This window comes from Haemaphysalis longicornis, unplaced genomic scaffold (genome assembly GCF_048455015.1).
Source record: "Haemaphysalis longicornis isolate Haplotype H1 unplaced genomic scaffold, Haemaphysalis longicornis Haplotype H1 scaffold_13, whole genome shotgun sequence".
Lineage (NCBI taxonomy): Eukaryota > Metazoa > Arthropoda > Arachnida > Ixodida > Ixodidae > Haemaphysalis > Haemaphysalis longicornis.
The window spans coordinates 91740671-91765080 of NW_027526233.1; the positions used below are offsets into that span (position 1 = coordinate 91740671).

The 24410-nt window shown below is 49.1% G+C and overlaps 1 long non-coding RNA gene across 2 annotated transcripts; it reads left to right on the forward strand.

The window, feature by feature from the left end:
- The first annotated feature begins 592 nt into the window (after positions 1–592).
- LOC144164395 (uncharacterized) lies at positions 593–16852 on the forward strand. Of its 2 annotated transcripts, XR_013321184.1 has the most exons (4): positions 593–834; positions 6488–6607; positions 8096–8262; positions 16004–16852. It is a non-coding gene; the product is annotated as an uncharacterized LOC144164395 (long non-coding RNA). The 2 variants fall into 2 exon arrangements; XR_013321183.1 differs by lacking the exon at positions 16004–16852 and having other exon boundaries at positions 597–834; positions 8096–9033.
- The last annotated feature ends 7558 nt before the right edge of the window (positions 16853–24410 follow it).

Genomic DNA, 24410 nt, shown 5'->3' on the forward strand with positions numbered 1-24410 from the left:
CCCCTTGACAGCGTTTTGAATAAAATTGTCTGTACAGCAGAATGAATGCTTAAATTTAGTTTTCAGCTTTCTTTCTTTCTTTCTTTCTTTCTTTCTTTCTTTCTTTCTTTCTTTCTTTCTTGTTTCTTTCCGTGCAGAAAGGGGAGCAGAGGCAAAAGGCTTGGAGCCTGACTAGGGCCCCTGCTCCGGTGGCAGGCAGCGTGCGGGCACAGTATATTATATTGCACACTTGCAGTCGAGTGTACAAAAAAAGAGGGCTACAGACTACAGAGAGTGCATTTGCAGTCGTGCTCCTCGAACGCTCAATGTGCGACTTGAGCTGAATTCAGCTGAATTCAGCTTGAGCTGAATTGCAGGATTGCAGGGACATCCACGCTGCCATTCCTTCACACATTTAAGCATTGTATTTCCTAGGATACTCAAGGGGCTGCCAACTGCATATTGTATAGACCGTATTCATTCAAAAGTTTAGCGGGCGATTTTCTTCGCCTGGCCACACTGAAAGCCGCCATGTCTGTGGCCACTGTGCTAGCGCATGCGCTGTGCGCCCGCATCTCGAGAGAAAAAAAAAAAGAAACACCGGTGTCCCGTTTGTCGTCTGCCGCATTTCAACCCAATTATCGGTAGTGGCAGTAGTGGCGTCAAGAGATATATTATTAATCGCATTCACATTATGTGGTGGCGCTCTACCTGCCATCGATAACTTCGCATCACCGGAGGATGAAACCGCGGCAGCGATCGGCCGGAACGGCGCGCAAAAGTCCGACACTGCAGTTGGCTGCCGCCGTGGATGCCGACGCAAGTGCACCCGCACCGTATCCACGACTTTGTCTGGTAAGTTCCGTCTAATACATGGTTGATTACAAAAACCGAATAATTTCTTTGGAGAGCCGTTTCACGCGTACGCCGATTTAGCGATGGTAGCGAATGCGAGGCCGCTTCCCGAGCCGTGCTGTAACCCGAGCGCTGACGGATCGCAAGCGCCCTTTGAACAAATCCCTCGAGTTTGGCTTCCGTACGGCAACATTTTCTGCATATGCCTTCGGGCGATCGCTTTTCCGCGAGCATACGCGTGACTTATCGCGACGCAGTCGCACGCCTACGTGGGCTCTAACGTTTTTACCGCTCCACCTACTCGTGCACGCCCCCGTGTGCCAACGTGTTTTCAAATAAATTGGAATGAAAACTTAGGCAGGCAGCAATGCGCCACCATCAGCTTCGCAGTCACAAGTCGCGGTCGCACGCTGGATGCCTTGTCGGTTGTTCGTACGAGGGATAAAAAACAGGCGCGCTCTTGTTTTTTATTTAAATCGCGGCAATCACTGACACTGACAATCACTGACATCACTGAGATTTTCTTCAGACTCCAATTCCAGAGAAAATCTGCTGTTGCAGTGACCAACCCGTTCCGCTGGTGCCGTGTAGATTCAATGCGCAAGTCTTGACGCAGAAAAATTACTAGGACCCAGATTTCGGAAGTGTAGTGGACGCGCATTTCACGGCGCGCTGAAGGTGCGTTTCTCACGCTCGCTCGGGCGGCGGTTCGCGTTACCGGACCCGCCAGATGTGTGACGCGTGAGCTATCGTGTTCCACGCCTGCGCCGCCGCGCCATCGGGGACCGGGGGGGTTTATTTCTCTTCGCTTAATAAGGCACTTGAGTTCCAGCAACCGGTCGGTCGGTGTGGTCGCTTTCATCGTCGCTCGTCAGCCGACGAGACATGGTGTCAGAAGTGGGATAAAGTTAGCGACACATCGATCAATTATTAATAGCAATCAGTCTAAGGTGCGTAGCCTGCAAAACACGCTATGGCGGATGGAGATCCTTCTATCCAGTTCAGCGGCACCGGGCTTCAACCGCCACCGAAATTCGATTTTGGGAACCCAAGCTCTTGGAAAGAATGGGTCTACCAGTTCGACGACTATTGCTATGCATCTGGGCTCTACCAAGCACCGGGAGAAGTACAGGTCAGAACGCTTCTTTACGACATGGGCTCCCAAGACGCCTGCCGCGTTCTCGACACTCTAGCATTGTCCAGCGAAGACTGGAGCTCGCTAGAAGAAGTTCACCGATCACTTCATCCACCCGGTCAACGAGGTCTACGAAAGTGTCCGCTTCCACCGTCGAACCCAGGGCGAAGGCGAGACCGTAGACGAGTTCTACACTGCGCTGCGTACACTTGTCAAAAAGTGCAACTACGCCTCAGCAGAAGTGGAAGAACGACTCGTTTGAGACAGGTTCGTTGTGGGTCTCCGGGACTCTAACCTTGTGGACAAACTGTGCCGAACACAAAAGCTTACCCTTGAAGAAGCAAGACTACAGGCTCGCATCAACGAAGATGCCGTGAAAGCCCGTGCAGCAGTGTTCCAAAAAGAGCCAAATTCTGCTCACGTTGTGGCCGAGGCCAAAGTTAAAAAGCGCTTCCAAAAGCCGCGACATGGCTCGGATTCTCAAGGGAGCTCCGGCAAGCGTGTTACGAAGTCCAACACAAGCGACGCTACCACGAGCTGCAGATACTGCGGTCGACCAACGCATCCTCGAGCAGATTGCCCAGCTAGGCAAGCCAAGTGCAAAGGGTGTAATCGGATTGGACACTTCGAAGCAGTCTGCGAAAAGAAAAGCAAGAAGAACATGGGAGCTCTCACACTGCACTCCGTAGCAGCCATCACCAGAGCCAAGTTCGTAAAAGTGGCCGTCAACGGACTACGCTAACTTCAAGGTTGACTCGGGTGCGGAGGTGACAGTGGTACCGGACTCGTTTCCAGGCATACCGAAACAGCTGCAAAAGCCAGAAGGTGAGCTTACGGGCCCAGGAAATTACTCCCTCACCGTTCTCGGAACATTCCAAGTGAAACTGAGCTGGAAAGGCAGGTCTACAGTGCAAACAGTGTATGTTGTGCCTTTGCAAGACCCGCCACTTCTTGGATTCCCTGCGATACAGGCTCTCGGAGTTATACGGTTCGTGGACAGTGTAACGGATTCTACCGTCACTTTGAAGGACAGTCTCTTCGATGGCTTGGGCGAGCTGCAAGACGAATACGTGATACGTCTCCAACCAGGCGCCAAACCGTTCTCACTCAGCGTGCCGAGAAGAGTACCGATTCCGCTTCACAAACCATTTCGAGAGGAGCTCACCAAGCTCAAATCCCAGGGAGTCATCCAACGGGTGGACCGTCCCACACCATGGTGTTCCGGTATGGTTGCTGTTCCAAAAGCAGGAGGAGGCTACCGAATATGCGTTGACCTCACCCGACTCAACGGAGTCGTGCTTCGGGAGCGTCACATACTACCCTCAGTCGAGAACATCCTGGGACGCCTCGGATCAGCAAAGGTATTCTCTAAGCTCGATGCTACCGCTAGCTTTCACCAGGTGAAGCTTTCAGAAGAAAGTCAAGAACTCACTACGTTCATAACACCAATGGGAAGATTCGGTTTCCAAAGGCTACCTTTTGGAATCTGCTCAGCGCCAGAATATTTTGAGCGACAGATGAGCAGAATTCTGGAAGGCCTCGAAGGAGTTGTGAGCATGATTGACGACATTCTTGTCTTCGAAGCACCGCAGCAAGAGCATGACCAACGTCTCAAGTAGGTGTTATAGCGTTTGGAAGAAGCGGGAATCAAGCTGAACCGCAAGAAATGCACGTTCTCTGCAAACCAAGTCAAGTTTCTTGTAGTCGTGGTTAGCGCACAAAGAATCAGTCCCGATCCAGAAAAGGTCGAGGCCTTGGCCAAGCTACCAACCCCATCGGATGTCAGCGGTGTCCGAAGACTGCTGGGAAGGGTGAACCATGTGGGCCGCTTCATTCCTCATCTTTCCGACATCACAGCACTGATCAGGGCATTGCTTCAAAAGAGAAACTCATGGCTTTGGGGACCGTGCCAGCAAGCTGCTTTCGACAAGCTCAAAAGCTTGGTTCAGAGGTCTGCATGGCTAAATATGACCCATCGTACCCCACGGTTGTGGCAGCTGACGCAAGCTCATACGATCTCGGAGTCGTATTGCTTCAAGATCAACCATCGGGAGAACGACGAGCGGTTGCTTACGCCTCACGATCCCTAACGGACACTGAAAGCCGCTACAGTCAAACAGAAAAAGAAGCTTTGGCTGTGACGTGGGCTGTCAAGAGGTTCGACCAGTTTCTGAGGGGCATCGCATTTCAAGTCGAAACGGATCATCGTCCTTTAGTCACGCTCGTGGGATCAGCAGAACTCGACATGATTCCGCCCAGAATCCAGCGCTTGCGAATCCGTCTTATGCGCCATCAGTTCACTGTTCTCTACGTCCCTGGCAAGCTGATTGCCACGGCAGACACGCTGTCAAGGGCTCCTATTCAGGGACACGATCCTGAGCGAAGTCAATGGCAGACAGACTCCATCGAGTTATTCATCGGGGAAGTCATTACAGCAGCTGCCAACCTCATGTCCTCCCGCATGGATGCCTTACGCAAGCACCAAGCGGAAGACTGCATCTGTTCTGGGCTACTCCGCTTCTGTGAGAAAGGATGGCCAGAAAACGTTTCAAAGGTTCCAGTTCATTTAAGGGAGTACTGGAAGGAAAGAGGCAACATCACAGTGTGCGATGGCTTCTTGCTCAAAGATCGCCGCATCATTATTCCAAGCCTGATGCGCCGTGAGGTACTTCAGCAAATCCACGAAGGCCACCAGGGCATTGGACGGTGTAAGGCAAGGGCAAGGGACGCAGTATGGTGGCCTACCCTTAACAGCGAAATTGAGTAGCTCGTAACATCGTGTGAGAAATGCGCTCAGACAAGAGTTCAGCGTTCGGAGCCACTAATCGCAACACCGACTCCAAATTGGCCATGGCAGCGTGTAGGCGCCGACTTGTTTGAACTTGATGGAACTCGCTACATAATCGTGGTGGACTACTACTCTTGTTTTCCGGAAGTAATCAGCTTGTCGTCGACCACCTCCACAGCTGTCATTGCGACTGTCAAGAGCAAGTTCGCGCGACATGGAATACCTGATGTGTTCGTGTCCGACAACGGCCCGCAATTTTCGTCACGGGTGTTCGCCGAGTTCGCGCAGACCTACGGATTTCATCACATCACGAGCAGCCCGGGCTACCCACAGTCAAACGGCGAGGCAGAACACATGGTGCGGACCATGAAGGATCTTTTCACAAAATCCAAGGACCCACACAAGGCGCTTCTGGTGTACCGCGACACGCCAGGAGCGAGCGGATACAGCCCGTCGCAGCTCCTAATGGGCCGACGTCTGCAAACGACAGTGCCGAAGATGCCAGACACCCTGCAACCAGAGTGGCCACCACACGACGAAGTTGCAGCTAAGGATAAAGCTAACCGAACAAAACAAAGTCAAGACTTCAACCGTCGTCACGCCGCCCACCAACTCCGCCCACTCGCTGACGGGGAGGATGTGTGGGTGCAGGATATGTCATGCGCAGCAAAGGTGCTCAGCCCAGCAAGAAGACCACACTCATATGTGGTGGAAACACCGACAGGCATCATTCAGCACAACCGTCGGCATTTGGTGCCGTTCAACGGTGCAGGCATGCCTGATGGCCTTGCGTCTGACAGTTATTCAAGCACAGACGAAACACCAGCAGTGACGGTCGAAAGCTCCGCGGATCAAACCCGCCGGATGTGTGACGCATGAGCTATCGTGTTCCACGCCTGTGCCGCCGCGCCATCGGGGACCGGGAGGGTTTATTTCTCTTCGCTTAATAAAGGCACTTGAGTTCCAGCAACCGGTCGGTGTGGTCGCTTTCATCGTCACTCGTCATCCGACGAGACAGGAAGTACCTTAATTTGAGGAATGAAAAAATATTGGGCGTTTTAATTAGTGAACAAAACGGAGTAACGCTAGTTCCATCTTTGGCTCGTTCCTTTTAACTGCGCTATTTTTACTGTGCACCTTAAAACACCCGGTTATTCCTCCCTCCCCCTCTGTGCTTTTACTACATAGCTGCATTTATTACATGGAATGGCGAGTTGATTTTTAAGCAATGCCTTGGGCACACATGGTATCTAGCAGGTTATTTTATGCACCATTCTTTTTTTAAGCAACCAACCTTCCCAACCGGCAAGCAGACTTCATATGCTTGCAGGCTCTGTTTTCACCATCCTTGCGTCTGCACATATGTATATTTGTTAAACGTTGCCTGCATACCTTCTAGTCCAGACTTCATATTTAAAAAGCGGCAACTGGCCACAGTTGCCGCTTTTCTAATGGAGGCGAAAAGCAGAAATGCCCATGTTCGAGATTTTGGCACACGTTAAAACATCCCCAAGTGGTCAAAATTAACCTTAGTCCCTCACTACGGTGTGCCTCATCACCTGTGTAGTGTCAGTGTGTTAAACCTCATAGTCAATCAAAGTGTTCGTACAAACCTTCTACAAAGCAAGCACAAGCCGTTTTCAACTTTATGTGGTCACTGATGAACTGACTGTTGTAAAACTGTGCATCGCAGCATGTTTAAGTTCACATGTTACTACTCACTCTTGCAGGTCTGAAGCATGAGATCAACCACTGGCTCTCAACAGCCACTCCCCCAGTCCGGCGAAGTCAACAAAAAGCCATCCAGCCACCACTAGGCACACAAGGCTGCAGAAAAAACTTGGCATAGCGTATGCATGTTTCTGGCCTATTTTTGCTTCTCTTAAGAAGGTAAAGTTTTTGCAGCCTGTGTTGCTTTTCAGTTTCAGTTGTACAACTCTTTTTTTTTATGTTGATTATGCATTTTCGTGTTGAAACGTATAAAAATGTGCAGTGCCAAAGGGACACTGCACCTCCAAGGCAAACTTCATTTTAGATTTTTTTATCCTTCATCTCCGTAAATGCTGGCATCATTACAGGAGTACTTGTCGAACGTTTTGATGTGTGGGTGTTTGCGTCTCTCCCGAATGCAAGATGGTGTGCCACGGTCCCTTAAAGGGGCTGGTCCTACCCCACTTCTGATAGTGATGAAAAGCATGTCATAGTCTTCACATAAGCCATATGATGGCCAATTCTTTAAATACGTGTGAACATCCACTGCCTGACTACTCTTTACGTCCCAACTTTCAGCCTCTCATCAGTGCTAGTAAACATCCTACGCGAGGCTGACCCCTTTGCTAAGCTGCACAGAAAAAAGGTCAACCGAACAGCTCAGCCATTATCAGCAGCTGACAATCCTTGTGAATCCTCAGGTGCTGTCAAGTGCACAAATAACTCCGCCATGTGCTCACCTTTGTGAGAGAGAAACGAGCCAAGAATGCCCCAGCAACACATCAGTGATGGCCTCCCAGATGGCCGATAGGATTCTCCAGGTACAGCGCGAAGGGGTTTTGAACCCCCTCCCCCAAACATTTTACTATGCTGCACATAAGCAAGTGCTAGCATTCATTTTGGCAAGGCTCCATCCATTCTCCCATACCTCCATACACCCCCAACCCCTAAAAGTATTTCTGGCTGTACCAACAGTTGATGGACTGTGAAGAATGAGCACCCTGGAAAGAACTAAAGGAGGTGTTTCAGGTGTGCATTTGGAGGTTGTCAGGTGACACACTGTTGAGTCGAGTTGATACGTGCAGCATACCACGGTAGCAATGCACCAAGCATGTGTGATCCTGCATTCAAGGCCAGTGCACTGCAGGCGTATTAGTAACTGCACTTGCATTGGGTCAAATTAAACTACGCAGCTGTTGAGAAAAACAATGGGGTGCACTCACGGGAGCAAAACTCTAGATTGATGCAAGCAGCAGCTGAAAGGCATTACATGCTGCCACATGAATAAGTGCCTCCTGCCAAGAAGACACTGGCTGTACGGCCTAGTTTAACAGTGCGATGTTCATTTCGTGCTTGTTCCTTTGGCTATATGTGGCTTCGGCCTTGTTGAAGCGTTTTAGCGATTAGCGGTCAGTAATGCATTGAACGTTTTTTTCTTGACCTCTGATTGGGAGCTTAAGCACGCGACAAGCTTCATTAAAATCAAGTCCTAGCACTTCGGGATTTACACTCTATGCACAGATTGTGACTATTCGTGAAGGACGAGGACAATAGAAAGGAGCAGTAAAAAATTCTTTAGGGCCTCATCTGGGGAGGGTGACCATTTGGGCTCCTTTCCTTGGTTGCAGCAAAGCCAAGGGAATGCGAGCTGTGGACCGGCGACCAAGGACAACTCCACCCGGAGCTGGGATTGTGTGCGCTGGACGTTGCGTCGTCGGCTGTCGAGCACTGAGGGCCAAAACCATCGAGGACAGGCGGCCATATCCATGCCAACAGAATCAACCTAAACAACAAGGTGAGCTGGGCAGCTACGGTCTCCCACGGCAAACACACTCAGAGACACATGGTCCCCCAGAGTCAATACACTCGCGGCAGACATTCCGATTCATGCTCAGAAATTAACAAAATCCATCACATGCTTGAGTCCATTATCGTTGGAAAAAAAAAGTTCTAAAAGCAGCCCTAACTGAACTTAAGGGAGTCGACACCACTGTCAACCCCGCCTCTTCCAAAACGTCAGACCAGCATCTCAGGCCATCGTTGACTCCAGCCACAGCAGGTTACCGACCTTGGGGTCCTCAGAAATTGGGTCCGCAGATGCAATGGACAATTCTCCATCTGGCTCTACTCAGTTAAAAAACTGGGACAAGAAAATTGGCCTTGGCAAACCCCCCTTGCTTCGGGGTCGGATGATTAGTACGTTACGGAAGGTGTGCTTCAAAATTTTGGAGAACAGATCATGGAAACCCTCGTGCGACATTCAAAGCCATGTTAGTGCAATTTGAGGATAAGATTGGTGCTGAAATCACCGGTCTCAACATTTGCATTACCGGTTCTTTGAGGACACTGCGTGAAGGGGAATGGGCCCCATAAAATCGACTGCACGTGCGTCTGGCCTCCGTCAGCGGACAGTTCCAAAGTGCTCACCAATCGTCTAAAGGCACATTCCCACTGGCGACTTGGCACATTGCGTGACGTCGCAAGTGATGAGCCAGGCATCGCTTTTTCTCGCTTTGCGAGGGAGGACAAGATCGCTCTAGGACTGAATCCCCTCGTTGCACCTCGGCAATGCGAAACCGGATAGCCAATCATGGCTAAGGAGTCAGCTGACGTAGCTGCAAAGGAAAGATTTGTTTACATCCAGCAATGCAAACAATGGTGAGCCGCTGCTGCCGCACAGGGCTGACTGTGCCTGTCGGGTCAGGGGTCAGGCCGGCAAGGAATTTTTCATGCGCCTCAGTTCTTTGGTCAGTGACTTCAGGGTATGTGTGTACTAATCAACAAACAGTGTAGAACTCATCAGTGTGGAAAGTCTTTTCAAATGGCAAACACGGTGTAGAACTTGGAGCGTTCGGAGGCGTCAAAACTTCTGCGTCTGTGAAAAGAAGTGAAATTTGCCGGCCAGGATGCGAGTATTGTTGCATCGAATTAATTACTAAATGCAAAACATGGCTGACCAGCACGTTTCTCCTAAACGTATGGAGCCCTTCTCGCAGCACCTCCAAATTGACCAAGCTTTTTTAGAAAACTCTTGAAATTTTCCATTTCGACACATTACTCATTGTCGGTGATTTTAATGCACATCACACTAAGTGGGGATTGCAAGCATGACACCATTAAAAAGCGAAAACCTTTGGCTTGATGCCCAACAAGAAGGCCTCACCCTTACCACTGACCATACGCATCCCACTTGCACCGGAAGTAGTGTGAGCAGTGATGAGCAGCAGTGTGAGCAGCCTTGCCTCATTTTTACAGAACACAGGTAAAGGAAGACCACTTTACGCAACACATAAGAGAATCTCGGCAGCGACCACCCGGCAACATCAAACGAAGGTCTGGTAGGCCCGCTTATCCTCATTTACTGAGATGCATTTCAAGGGCTCTGAGTGGTGCAGCGGGATTCCTCACACTCGGTGATTGGTCCACATATCTGAGAAATAACTAACATCAAGGCAAAGGTGGATCAACTGGGCCGAGATGCTGAGCAGGCAACTAATTATACATTTGAAGCAGGGAACCAATGCCAGGTTGACTTGCAGCTTCCCCACATGTGGGAGGCCAAGAGTGGTTTGCAACAGCAGCTCCGCAAGAACAAAGTCAGTTGCAACGTGTTTTGTCGCCTGGATTGGCTTGACCAACACATTGAAGAATACTCAGTTATTGCGACAAAATTGGCATGCAGCTTGCGATTGCACCGTGAGAAGCAACTACCCAAGACATGAAACGTCGTCTGATGCTTAATCGATCTCGGTAAGAGCCAAGCCATACATTGATGCAACCTAATGTGGAATTCCATTGAGAGAACAGGAGCAGTGGCATCGTGCAGTGAGGAGTAGGTGACAGAACACTTGGGGGCACGCGGGAGCAGGGCCACTGCACCTGCCATGAGTGCGGCACGCACCCGGAGAGCAGGTGGGAGAGGAAAAAACGACGAGGGGAAAACACGGTCCCGACCGGCTGTATGGGCATACATGATAGCATTTATCAGGTTAAATAAGGGCGATCCGGCTACATTACTTGCAGTAGCAGCAATATGAGGCCTGTCTGCAAGATTGGCGAGTGAGGAACAGGCGGTATCACTACAAGAGCGTCTCAAATACGACAAAAACCAGTAACAGAGGCTATTTTGCTCATATGCACCATCTCTCGGGGTGAAGTAGAGGTTAAACTGCCGGCTACTTGTTCTTGTAGTCGTTCGTGCGAATCTCCCCGGTGCCGTTCGTTTTTCTCTCTCTCTCTCTCTCTCTCTCTCTCTCTCTCTCTCTCTCTCTCTCTCTCTCTCTCTATCTCTCTCTCTCTCTCTCTCTCTCTCTCTCTCTCTCTTCAGCCTTTAGCGTTTTTGAGAACTGAGAACGAATATTTCAGTAAAAGAAACACCCCCGCCCCACGCAGAATTGTTAAATGATGTACAACCAAAGTGGGAAGCTCCTTCACTGGGTCTGTTTACTGAACAGCACCGTTGATTCTGGGCATGGAGTTCAGTGAGAGTAAAGCCCCTCCTATGGGCAGGGCCGCGGCGGAGGGGCTTTAATTTAGAGCAGCCCAGCAGCAGCGCGGCGGCGCGCGCCATGTCGTCGCTCCATGTACCGTAATTACCCGATTCTAACGCGCGCCGTTTTTCCGGAAAAATAGGCCGAAAAATCACATGTGCGTTAGCATCGGATTCGAAACCGAAACAGCGGAAATTTCGTCCCACCCATCGCCATCACCATGTCAAGATGGCGCTAAAGCTTTTAGCAACGATTTTTCGGACGCAGGAAGCATATGCGCGTAGACTTTTCTATCGGCGTTCACAAAAATCGTCAATTGATTGATTGATTGTGGGGTTTAACGCGCCGACGCAACGCAGGCGATGAGGCGCGCCGTAGTGGAGGGCTCCGGATTAATTTTGACCACCTGGGGATCTTTATCGTGCGCCGAAATCTCGTACACACGGGCGTTTTTGCTTTTCGCCTCCATCAGAAAAGCGGCCGCCGCGGCCGGGAATCAAACCCGCGACCTCGTGCTCAGCAGCGCAATGCCTTAGCCACTGAGCCACCGCGGCAGGTATCCACTTGCGCGCTTGATAACAGCAATGGCAGCAGCGGCTCTCACGCGTTCAAAACGAGCGGTAGGCTGAAGCGTGCGGCTCTGGAGAAGCTCGCGGGATGGGCGTGCGAGGTGTGGGCCACGATCCCATCGACCATGCTTGAATGTTCGTTCAGAAGTGTGGCATCGCGAAGGCTCTTGGCGGCACCGAGGACGAGATGTTCTGGTCAGCGGAAAGCGACGAGGAGTGAGATGAGCGAAATTACTTTGGGGAATAAATCGCCCATTTCTCCAGCACTCGTTTGTCTGGGTTATAAAGTTCCGTGCGCGTTACAAACGGAGGTGCAAGTTTTTTGGTTTTTTTGTCAGAAAAATTGGGTGCGCGTTAGAATCGGGTGCGCGTTAGAATCGGGGGCGCGTTAGAATTGGATAAGTACGGTAGCTCAGAGATTTCCCGCCGCGCGAACTTTGTCGTGAAAGTTCGCTCCACATATTCCAGCCTTTAGGCATCCCAGCAATGTCTGCGGAAAAGCATGTGTGAGCAAAGCCGGGCAAAGCACGTGTGGCGGTGTGAAGCATTCACATGCTCGTAGGGCTCGCTGCCCATTCCACAAAGTTGCAAATGCACGATGGATACTGCCGCGCTCCCCGATACAAGGGAGCAAAACACACACACACACACACACACACAAAGGGGAGGATATGACGTTAAAGGTCATGTGACTTCCTTCGTATCGTACTGTGCTCACTCCGACTTTTCAAGCGGGAGCAGATCGAACTGCTCCCAACTGCTCTCAGAGCACCGAAAGTGGTCTCGCACTACCACTGGATGACAGTGCTCCTACTTCTGTTCGACCACTGAGACACGCCTGCTCAGGAGAGAGCACTTTCAGAGTGCTTTTGAGTGCTCCTGCTCTCCCAATGGAATTCGCCATAAGTGTCATTCCCTATCAGTTTGGTAGCATGGACAAAGAACTACTGAAGGTTATTCAGGATCTTCATATTGCAAGCTGTGCTGCCAAGGTACTGCCCCCCTACTCGAGCCGGAATAATGCCCTCCTCAACATTACTTCGGGCAAGGTACGCGGCTGCCATTACGGCCCTTTGCACAAAACAAAATGTGCTTTTAGGCAAAACGACATCAGGAACAAATGCTTGTAATCTAGGTTATGACTTTTTGGAAGCCCTCACTCATTAGTTCAATATGTGTTGGGATAGAGGCCACATTCCGAAACAGTGGAAAAGAGCCAAAAATATTTTAATCCCTAAACCTGAAAAAAAGCTTACGATTGAAATTCTCCAGCCATTATCTCTCATTCCATGCATGGGAAAGGTTTTTGAACATGGAGGAAAACTCTTTTTCTGCATACCATGATCAGTTTCAGACGTACACTTTCTACAAAGGTTAAGGCAGCATGAGCTCTAGCTAACAGCCAAACAAGGAGTCGCATTTTAAGCACATTGGACATTAACCTTCCTTGCAGCACGACTTTACAAGTAGCTATTCCAACAACGCGGAGATTGCATCCTCATTCCCCCTCTTCTCGTGAAACGCACCCCAATTACAACGACAAGCGACGATAGGCCAGGGCGCAAGCTCTGCGCAAACGCTAAGCTAAATGTGAGGACGTGGTTTACAGGGACGCAGCCAACTATTTTCGTCTCGACGTAATATTAGTTGCTGTAGTCAATAACCAGGGAAACTCCATTGCCTCTGGCCCGCTTCATACCCCAGTGGTGTATGAAGCAGCAGCCATTGCACTGGCAATGGTGGCCTTCACAAAAATCAGAACAGTAAAAAAATTCAGGGAAGCTTGCGCTCACGTGCAAGACTTGATCATTGACGGACACAAAGTTGAGTTTTATTGTCGTGGTGCCGTGGTTGACGTCGGCGGGATGGCATTTCATTACCTTACGTTGAGCAACGCCAGAGTGAGCTCGTCGTTTTGGTCGACGTTTTCTTGTGCCGCCCTGTAAGCATGACTTATCGTCTCTAGCAGATGCTTTGCACGCCGAGCCTGTCGAAGCACACCGGCCTCTTCCTTTCCTCGGCCATGCCAACTATCTGTGGCCTATCCACTATCCGCGACAAACTATGCACACGTATCGAGGCACGCGAGCATGAATGGTGTGCATTTTCGTAGTATTTTAAAAGCTGCAGACACCATACAGAAATGATTTGCTCAACAGCATCGCTGTTAATTAAAACCTTTAAGTCTGCAATCCTAAATTTCTTCCGAGGGCAGATCTCTGAAGAGGTGTCCGTACCTCTAGCTTTTGGCTTCGACCCCGAAAAACGAACCGGCAAGTTACATCTAATCTGGACCGCTGCCCTCTTTGGCATGGCCAGGAGTGAATCCGCACACAACGCCGCTTGTGGCTTCACCGACCTAGCGCACGTCAATCTGGACGGTGGCTTCATCTGACTGTCAGGCAGGAACAGAGTAGTGTCCTACACGGATATCCCCAACCACTGTCAGCTGACCTGAGCCTGTATCCCTCCCAGGAATCTGTGGTTTGGAGACACCTCCAGACAAATTCGTGTCGGAGCTTAATTGTCTACAGCTACTGTTACCCAGGACAGGTAACAGTAGCTGTCCCCCCACCCCCCCCCCCCTGCAGAGTGCCACAGGTGCCAGGAAGGAGCAGGCCTAGCACACATGCTATGTCAGCATCCTCACACAGCCACATCAAGTTGCAGTGTTAATAGCAGTGGGAGACCGTACTGCACAGCTCCTACTTGGGGAGAGTAGAACAAGGGTAGGAGCAGTAAGCACCCTGGAACTATCATCACATCTGTCTCTGGCCCTCCAACACCTTTCACCATATGAATTGTTCCAATTTTCACTGCCCCATTTGCTCAATTCTTAGTTCCTACCCCATTTTAATAAAAGCTGTATTGAATGTTAAATACTCCAAATCTTTGTGCATCAACCGTAAGTGCATCTATCGCAAGTGCAAGGGGCATGAATAAAAGGGGATGCTTAGAATAAAAAAAAATTACATTGTAGCAGTGAGTGTGAATTTTAGCATGTTTTAGCTATGATGGGCATGTAAATTGCTTTTCAGTGATGCTGTGTGCCAGATACTAAGTTCCCTTCTATGTACACAATGACGAGTTTTTCCCAGCAGAGTCCTGGGTATCGCGTTTACAATAGTGAAAATTCACTATCTGCTACTTATTTTTTTTTTGTAGGTATTTAAGCAAAGCCTGCGAAGCTGTTAGTAGGCAACAGGTTAGTGGGCAACAACAGAAAAAGTTTATTCAGCACACAGTATGTCATTTGTGATGTCACCGCTTAAAATGATATTTGCATTTTCCTCGTGTTAAAAAAATCACAGCAACTGGACAGTATCATACACAGAAAAGTGTTGAAACAGTTCAAATAAATAGGGATTTAATGGCATTATACAGACAGGTAATAGTTTTCTGGTAAATACACAAAGTAATGCCACACTCTTAAACTAAAAAGATAATTGAGATTGATGTGATTTCTCTAACATAGCACGTTAATAACAACTGAACAAGACGACGAGCTGCAGGCTTACAAAATTGCTTCACCGATGCAGTTGTTGGAGTTAGAAAAGAAATCTGTAAATACAGGATGTGTTGAGGACAAATGACCATCAATACCAGACGTGCCCAGTAAGTGCAGTCTTCTGCTGAATGGCAAACACGCAAAAAAAATGACTTGATACACTTAATTTACAACTAAAAACAAACTGCAAAAAATGTGAGTATAATCAGATTGCAAGGTAAAACTGACAGGACTAAATTCCTTGGCAAGTTGCAGTATTCCAAAATGGTTTTACCAATGCTGCAAATATAACCCGCCGCGGTGTCTCAGTGGCTAAGGCGTTGCGCTGCAAAGCACGAGGTGCAGTCACTTTCATTTCTGAGGGTTGGGGTGGTCGGACCAGCGACAAGCGCCTTACCGAGTCTTGCGGCATCTTAAATAACCTTGTACCAGGTGACACAGTGTTGGCTGACAGAGGATTCACAATAGGTGATGCTGTTGGCATCCACTCAGCCAAGCTAGAAATGCCGGCTTTCACTAGGGGGAAATCGCAGTTATCGGCTTGGGACGTCCAAAAAACTCGAAAATTGGCTAATGTCCGCATTCTTGTAGAACGGGTGATTGGGCTACTTAGAGGACGATACCGAATCCTGTCAAGCACTATTCCAATTGATCTTGTGACTGTGAAGCACAACGAGAGGCTCACCCAGCTAGACAAAATTGTAGCTGTCTGCGCAGCTCTAGCAAATGTGAGCCAGGCAGTTGTGCCATTCGAATAGGCATTTTCCAGCAAGCCGTGTGCATCAGTTTGGCTGAGACAACAATGTCTAGCAGTTTCCCTTATTGTGTGGGAAATAGGTGGGTGAGGCACGCCGTAGTGGAAGGCTCCGGATTAATTTTGGCCACCTGGGGCAAGAAGGGGGGGGGGGGATCTTTAACGTGCGCCGAAATCTCGCAGACACGGGCGTTTTTGCTTTTCGCCTCTTTCAGAAAAGTGGCTGGGAATCGAACCTGCAATGTCCTTGGGCTCAGCAGCACAACACCTTAGCCACACAGAAGAGGATGGAATGGGAATGGCCGCAATGAAATGCCAATACTGGGCAACAGTGAAAAGAGCAGCAGGCATCTAATGCCACTGGTTAGAAGGCGAATATGACCATTAAGACAGCCAGGATGCAACGCATGGTTAGTGTGGTGTGTAACGGGTGTGCAAAAAATGTTGTGTGGTGGGCACCTGAAATCGCCGCAAACCATGTGTATTTATTGGAAGTATGATTTAGGGACTACCCAGCGATGGGCATAACAGCACAATGCACAGGCTACTGTACCAGGTAGTGCAATTCCTGATGACTGACTTATTGATGCAATTTTTTGTTTCGCTGTAGTATCTAAATGCACAGATGTTTTGGTTTTCATTGTGTGATTTGCAGTTATGTTCTGTCATGAAGATTTTAGCCCTGGTCATCTGTATGAATGCACTCTTCTGTTCAAACAGAACATTATGAGGATTTTGCTCCTGTAGACATGAAAAGCTGTTTCATGGACTGTTGACCGACGATTTACCTAATTTCTTGGCGGTGAAAGTTTTTATGTGCCGTAGTGTGTAAAATAAGCCCTCCGAATTTTCCATAATGTGAAATGCTATTCCACGCAGTGAATGGCAGCACCCATTGCGAGCCTAAAGCAATGGGAGTCTAGATGAAGACATCAAGCCCAATTTTGAACTGTTACGCTCGTGATTTTGATTCCAATGGTTTAGGTAGGTTATTTTTTGTCAGTTGTTACACCACTGTCCATTTTATGCTGCTGCTGCTGCTCTAGTAAACGTTCTTCAGCTTAGTTCTGTGTCTTCACAAAAAATACAGGGTGTTTGTAATGCTGCCCAATGTCAGTATTTCTTTCCCTTTTTTGTCCAAACTGACATTGATGATTGTCGTCGTAGTATGCAAGTTTTTAAGAGTTGTTAATGTTTTGTGCAAAAAAAATTGTGCATCTTAGTTAGTGACATGAGGGGTCTCAACTCACATCAGTGAGCAAACAAGCCACAGTCAAGAAGTTCAGTCCCATATGGGAAGGTTGCAATGCAAGAAAGGCAGGGGGGAGGGGGGTGTAACAAATTGTCACCTAATGCTGCCTATCAAACAAAACAAGTCCTTTCCCACACATTGTTAATATGCTTGGTCATTTCTGTATGGAATTTGGTGTCACCATTCGAGAAACATATCAGTACTGATCTCCAGGATGACTAAAATCTAGGCACTGATATTTGTTTTACGGTGATCCTTTCATACATCAAAAGGTAAAAAAAAAATCAAAAGGTCTGCAGGCCACATGTGGCCCGGGTGTTTCACACCCTTGCTTTTGATTAACTGTGCACAATAGGGCATGGCTATGTGTATCAATCGTAACACAAAGAATGGAAGGTTACAAGTGGAAGCACCCACACACAAAAACCGAATGGAATGGGAAAAAATGGTGTTTCCGTGTTAGATGCGGAGTGTCTTATGCTCGGGGGTATGTCACTTGTTGACCGGTGGCGACCGTCCGCACACCATCTGTGCATGCGCTCCTCTCCTCCTTTCCAAACAGCTGCGTACTGTCCTCTCCTCTCCTACAGTCTGCGCGCACTCCTCCTCCGTTTGCTTCAGCTCTCTCGCACGCATGCGCGGCTCTCTCTCTCTTAGTCTCCTCTCCTACAGCTGTGAATATAAAGGGGAACTAGCAGAGCGCCCGTTCAGTGCTGCGCTTGCTTCGCTTGACTCCGTGCTTCTTCAGATGAAGTAGGATGGAAGCAACAGTCCCGTCAGCGGGTGCGCTGACGCAATTAAACATAACGGAAACGCAAACGGAACCCCCATGACACTCCGCATCCTACTCATGGTTCCCTTCGGGGAGATGGGTGTAATTTTTTTTTGTACCCCAGCAAGGCTCCTTGTCTCTGTTTAGCTCCAAGTAGTAGTGCAGAAGTGACAACAAAAGAGAATCGGCAGACTGCATCGGTGCTCCTGTGACCTACTGCAAACTATCACTAATATTTAACTGATGGGTAATTACATTGTGAACTGTTGGTTGGGTGGTGTTTTATTGATGTGTAATAAAATGTTTCTTGATAGACATGTTCTCATCATGCCATTTTTAAGTGTCCCAAGCTGCTGTTAGCAGTTACCCTAGGTGTAAGTAAGACAAGTTAACTTAAGCCTTGCTGCTGATGCCCGGAAACACCAATTTTAAGCTTTGGTGGTGCACAAAGAACATGGGTTGGTAAGCTAGTTGGTATTGCATAATGAAAAGTGGGTCTTACAAAGCAATATGAACAAAGGCTGGACAAAGCACTGAACTGTGACTGATTCAAGGAACTTTTCAAGGAATAAACATACCAATGCGATTACAACCAATGAAAAGGCTAAAAGCACATCGAAACCAACACGTCATCTCGCCCCTTCCCTGCTACATAGCAAGGTTTTGATACACGATTTCTTTTTTTGGGAGTGCAACTGAAGGGTCTCTAATGCACACATTATTAAACATTCAATTTCAAGTACGCCTATCAATTCATGTGTGAACTTTTCCTTTTCTAAGCAATGAACGCACTTCCCAAAAAGTGGAACACAAGCGTAACTTTTCGCAGTGTGACAAAATGTGGCCCGATAATTCAATGAAGTCGCTGTACAGATCACCATTTCATAACAGTTGAATTAGCCAAAATGAAGGCGATAGCCATGAGTTATTTCCTGGCCAGAAACCACGTCTTGCAAAAAATATTCTAGCACATGAAGAGTATGACTAAAATGTTTTTTTTTATATTCTAGCACATGAAGAGCATGACCAAAATGTGTTTCTTTTTTTTTTTTTTTTTTTTCATTTTCCGCAGTCATTGTAAATTCAAATAGCAGTAGCTGGAAAGGCACCTAAATGCACATAAAAGGGCACCAGTCGACCTCGCTATTTATTTCTGAATATTTCTGTAGATCAGTTTCGAAGTGTGCTAAACACCTGCTGCTGCTCACGGATGCCGCAAAAAACGGCACTCTTGAGGCTTGCTCCGCAGGACGCACACCAGCTCTGTGAGGGCGCCGTATTTCTTTTCTAGCAGCTGCATACGCCTGCAATGAAAGAGAAAGAAAAAAAACGGGCTAAAGTTCGGGGTGAAGAAGAAAGGCACAATTACTTCCATTATGTGCACAATTAATTTAGTTTTTCTAAACCAAGCAGGAGCTACAAGTTTTGTACGGAGACTGAAATGGCAGTTCTGCTGCCCCTAAAAACACATAATAGTAAGTTTCGCTAAGCGCTGCTGGCGCAAAACAACAGCTTGAGATGACGTTCGTTTCCGGACGGCGTGATCGAACAGCAATTTCTTTAAAAGATATATCGGCCTCAAAAGTGCGCAGGATAGAAGTACCCGAGGTTTTGACCTTTAACTGATGCTCGCCGGTTTCCTCACTCCACCCAAGGACAACTGAAACACAGGGCTTCATGCCCTGCGCTGAGATTGACAGAAGTAAATTGATCGCTGCATGCGATCCAATCGCCGCACGAGAAAAAACAAGAAGAAAACACGTTGCTGCTTATGTTCGAGTTATCAAAAAAGCAGCCCTAAAAACGGCTTCCCTCAAGATGGCACGGGCGACACATTGGCACTGGGTTTCTCGTGCGCTAAATGTTTCACACTCAGCAAAACAACTCACCTGTGACATTAGAGCGCGGCGGCTGGCCATCAGCTGATCTGCGGCGGCGACTTGATACGCGTCTGGCGATAGGTAGATCGCACTGTACTCAACAGTACTTAGCGTCGAGTTATTACTTTGCGTTCAGTGGGCACCAGTTTGGAAATGATGCAGTTCATGCTGACAAACGACCAATGCGCTAACGATGCAACCTTTGCGCCCCGACCGACTCGCACTCGCTCGTAGGTGTGCACAGAGGCTGGGGTTGAATTGCAGATAAGGTTGTCACACTCATGAGCGGAACCATGAATTTTCGCGTAACCAACGCTATCGCGGTGCAACAGACTATCAAGCCACTCGCACACGCCTTGCACGAAAACACAAGCTCATATCGCGGACCGCGACCTGCCTGGCCGCCATGAAGGCACGGAGGAGAAGAGGAGGGCCTGATCTGCGGGCCGTGCGCACAACGTCGCCTAGCAACAGACGCTTGGCCACAGATATGGCGGCGCACGCATGGTTGCCTGTATGTATGTGAATACGCTCTATTACAAGAAGTGTCCACAAAACAAGTTTTATTTTTTATCAAGTGTTATTTTTAAATTAGTTTCTATAAACCACAAATAATGCAAGAATTCAACGATTGTTGTAAACGCCAGTGCCTTCTGTGTCGGCAAGGGTGGAGTTCGTTTTAGAAAAAATAAAACTTGCTTATTGAATTTTGTGCTGTTTCTGGGTTTGCCCAGCAAGACAAATATGTTAACCCTTTGCCAACCGTAGACTAGCTGAGCTCATCCACGGGTTGTACCGCTCCCACCGAAGCCCGAAGACAAGTGTAGTCCACACTAAAACAAGCGCTTGCTCGCTACCGCCATTGCGCTATATGTACCGGACACTGAAGTTTGCGCTAAGGTCCCTAAAATAGCTAAGGTAGCGCCAACTGCTCCCCCCTTCTCCGCTGCCCTCCTCTTTTTTCTCTCCCCTCACCCGCGGCGCCGCGGTCCTTGAACTCCGCGGCGGGGCCGCCATGTTTGTTGGCTTCCTCAGAGCAGACGCCCTCGCAACGCTTCAGGCCGCTCGCTGCAGTTTTTCGTGCAGTTTGCTCTTGTTTTCGCGCCGCAATCGCTCTTTGGTAGCAATAATAGTATTTCTGGAGCCCCGTTTTACCAACACGCATTAAGTGAGACTGTTTTGTTGTATATTTTTGTCTAGAAGGGGATATTTGCGCGGTGCATGGATGCCGCTGGCGCATACGGACAGCGCGGTGTTTGTTTACGTGTGCGGCATGCTCAGGATAGTTCGTGAACGCGAAAGGATCGAGCGTGGTCGTTTCAAATTGCTCTGTTACAGTAATTCCGTTCTTGCATTTGCGTGATTAAATTGTGGTCGTGCAAGCGCTGCACAGAGGGCTTGCGCATGGTTCGCGATGACCTTGGTTCGCGGCAGTTCGAGCGCTGCGCTGGCTTTTTTGCGTTCGCGTTTTTTGCGTTAGTTGTAGATCATTAGGCACCGCTCAGTATTCGCCCCGCATTAGCTACTGACATTCATGCCACCTTTATTTCGTGCACTTTACGGTGCTTTGACGCTGTTGCAAAATACACCTTCACGTCGTTATAGGCCGCTGTCAAGGTCAAAGTTCTCGTTGGCCTCGCCCAAGACGGCTGTACTTTTGGCAGTGCGTCCGTAGCATAGCAATGTTCGTGCGATTGGCGTTCACAATTACTTCGAGTATGGTCCTGTCGGGCATATCTGGAACAGGCTCGCACAAAGAACGCGCAGTTAAAGAATGCGCTCAGCTTACAATTAGCTGTAGCGCCCAATTCTATAATAACTACCGTATTCCAAGGCCAGATGCACGCTAACAAGCGCAATTGTGAATCCTTTTCATGCTGTACAGCTAACATTGATTCATGTGTGGGCTTTGATAAATTACAGCTTGCTACAGCCGAGCTGGCCGTGACTGCGCTGACCTTATTCGAGCAGCCGAAGGCACAACAACTCGGCATCGCGAAGCTACATAAAGTGACGCGGACGCAACACTTTTTGAAACGAGCAGCTGACTCTTCGGTTGTTATCGGTTGTTATACGCTGGCGGCTTCGATAAGAGCTCCATTTGATTCAGACGCGATTCCCTGCAACGCCTGCACCGTTGCACGGTGCGCTGCACCAAAGCGCTCGATTCGATTGATTTGATTGATTGATTGTGGGGTTTAACGCGCCGACGCAACGAAAGCGCTCGATTCGCCGCTGCAGGAATGGTGCCGTGCACCGCGTCGCTCGATTGCTTATGGTGCTGCAGCGGTGCCGCCGCGGTGCAGAGAACCGCTGCACCTGCTACGGAGGAGGTGCAGCGAATCGCTGCCGTGAGCGTTCGGGCGTTGCGGGTTGGCAGGCGGCTACCGGCAGTTGCGGCGACCGCGTGAAAATGTCCGTCGAGCTCGAAGATGCGTGGGACAAACTTTGCGTCGCCGCTGATGCGTACGACGCAACCCAGATGGCCGTAAACATCCAGTTGTCGAGGACCACAGGCGAGGATGATTAGCAGACGACTATGCCTGCACCTCGCTCGATTGTAAACACGCCGGGGCGCTACTGAAGGTGCAACCGTGATGCACGGCACCGCGGAACCACGCTGCTGCATTGCACCGGCACCACAGAACTTCCTCTGCAACGTTGCCGTGCACCCCTTCTGAATTGAATGGAGCTAAGGCCTGCTCCGAGGCAGCTGAGCCTAAAATGGCGAATTTAAATGGACAGTGGAGGCGAAGCGAAGAAAAAACAAACAACGCGGGGACGAGGTATTACGTCACTGGCCGTTGGCCAATGGCGCGCGGCGTTCGCCGGCGAAAAAGAAAATGGCAAAAAACGAAGGAGGAAAGAAGCGCGGGCGAGGGCGAAAGGCGGCGAGATCTAAAGATGGCGCTACCTTAGTAATTTCAGGGACCTTAGTTTGCGCACGACTGCAGCGCCGCCTCTCGCCGCCGCTTAGCAACTCTTGGTCGGTGGATGTCGCGACCGGCCGTTCAGCGCACGTAAAAACATGCGCGCTGCGTGCGGTTCGACGTTGTGTGGCGAAAGTTTTTAAGAAACAGTTATAATTGTACGTTGCAGTGTCTGAAAAGATGAAAATGCTGCAGGAAAGAATTAGTGGCAGCGGCGCTACTGCTGCGTTACGGACTGCTACAATCGCGAAAGGCAGCCTGCCGTCCTTCTGTATAGGTTTCTCGGGCAGCCGTGGAGAATAAGCGTCGCAAGAAATGGATTTCCGCAGTAAGAAAGTCATGATGTTTTTTGTCAGTGGAAGGAGTAAAATTATGAGTACGATGACTGCTTATACGCAGCGCAGACACGAAGGGCCGTAAAAGTAAAATGTTTGCTTTTAGTGTTTCATACAGATCGCGCACTGCGATGAATCACATGCCGTCGTAGTATTTCCATAACATAAGGTATTACGACTTCCGCCACTATTGTTTTATCAGCAGTAACCTGTTTTTAGCGGCATTCACGGCACCGAATGGATGCCAAAAGGCTGCACAAAAATCAAAGGCAAGGTTGCATTCACTCGCGCTGTTTGCGTACTTTGAAAGTTGAGGTTATTATTGTTTAAGCAGAGGATGGGGAGGAGAAGAGGAGGAAATACTTTTTTGGAGACTTCTGAACGGCCTGAACAAACTGTATCACAATTAGCCGTTAAGACGACTCTAACATTACTCACAAGATAGAAGCCGAAACTAAACGGAATCTTAGTAAAGACAACCACAACTCCGCAGCAGATTTCCAACTGTGTGGAACTGCGTTTACCTTGTCATCAGCTAATAACTTTTGGCATTGTTAATAGACCCTTTTCAGAAAAGTTGGCAACGTAGTAAATACGCGTGCTTTCATGATGACAACACTGAGGTCATTCGCAAACGTCAGCCATGATAAAGAAAACGCAGCTCCATCATAGCGCGGCTGCGCGGCGCTCTCTTAGAGCCATTCGTAGCACGTAGTCACCTCGGCGTTCAGTCTGACCGGGTAGGTTTCTGAGCGTTTGCTTGCTGTTTTGATTTTATGATTTTATCACCACATGCGGTTACAAGTTCTGCAGGAGTCATGCGGACTCACTGCTGCGTCCCACTCAGCAAACGGCAAGGATGCGCTCGTCGCTCAAACGCGATATAACAGAGAGAGAGAGAGAGAGAGAGAGAGAATAAACGTTTATCTAAATCAACAGGGGGGGATTGGACTGAAGCTTGAAGGAGGCGTCCTCAGTCCAGGATGCCTTGAGCGCGGGCAGCATCGACAGCCCTTTGAGCCAGCCGAAGCTGGTCGTCCAGACTGGTGCTCGCCAAGGCGCTCTCCCAAAGCTCGACAGTGGAAAGTTGCAGGTTGGGAGGAATCAGTGGAGATTGGTCACATCCTCCAACCATATGGCGTAGCGTTCCGGGTTCTCCGCAAAATCGGCAAAGCGGGGGTTCTGTCGGTCGAAAAGGTGAAGCCGGATAGGATGGGGGAATGTATTAGTCTGGAAAACACGTAAATGACGTTCGTGTTCTCGGGGTAGAGATTTGTATGGGGGAGCGAGTGTCTGACGCGACAGCCTGTAGTGCTGCGTGATCTCGGCGTAAGAGATCAAGGGCTGCATGCGCTCGGGTTCGGCAACGCTGCTCTCAGCGCCCGCTCGGTGGGTCAATTCTCGAGTGATGGCGTCCGCCGCCTCGTTTCCAGGGATACCGTGATGTGCGGGA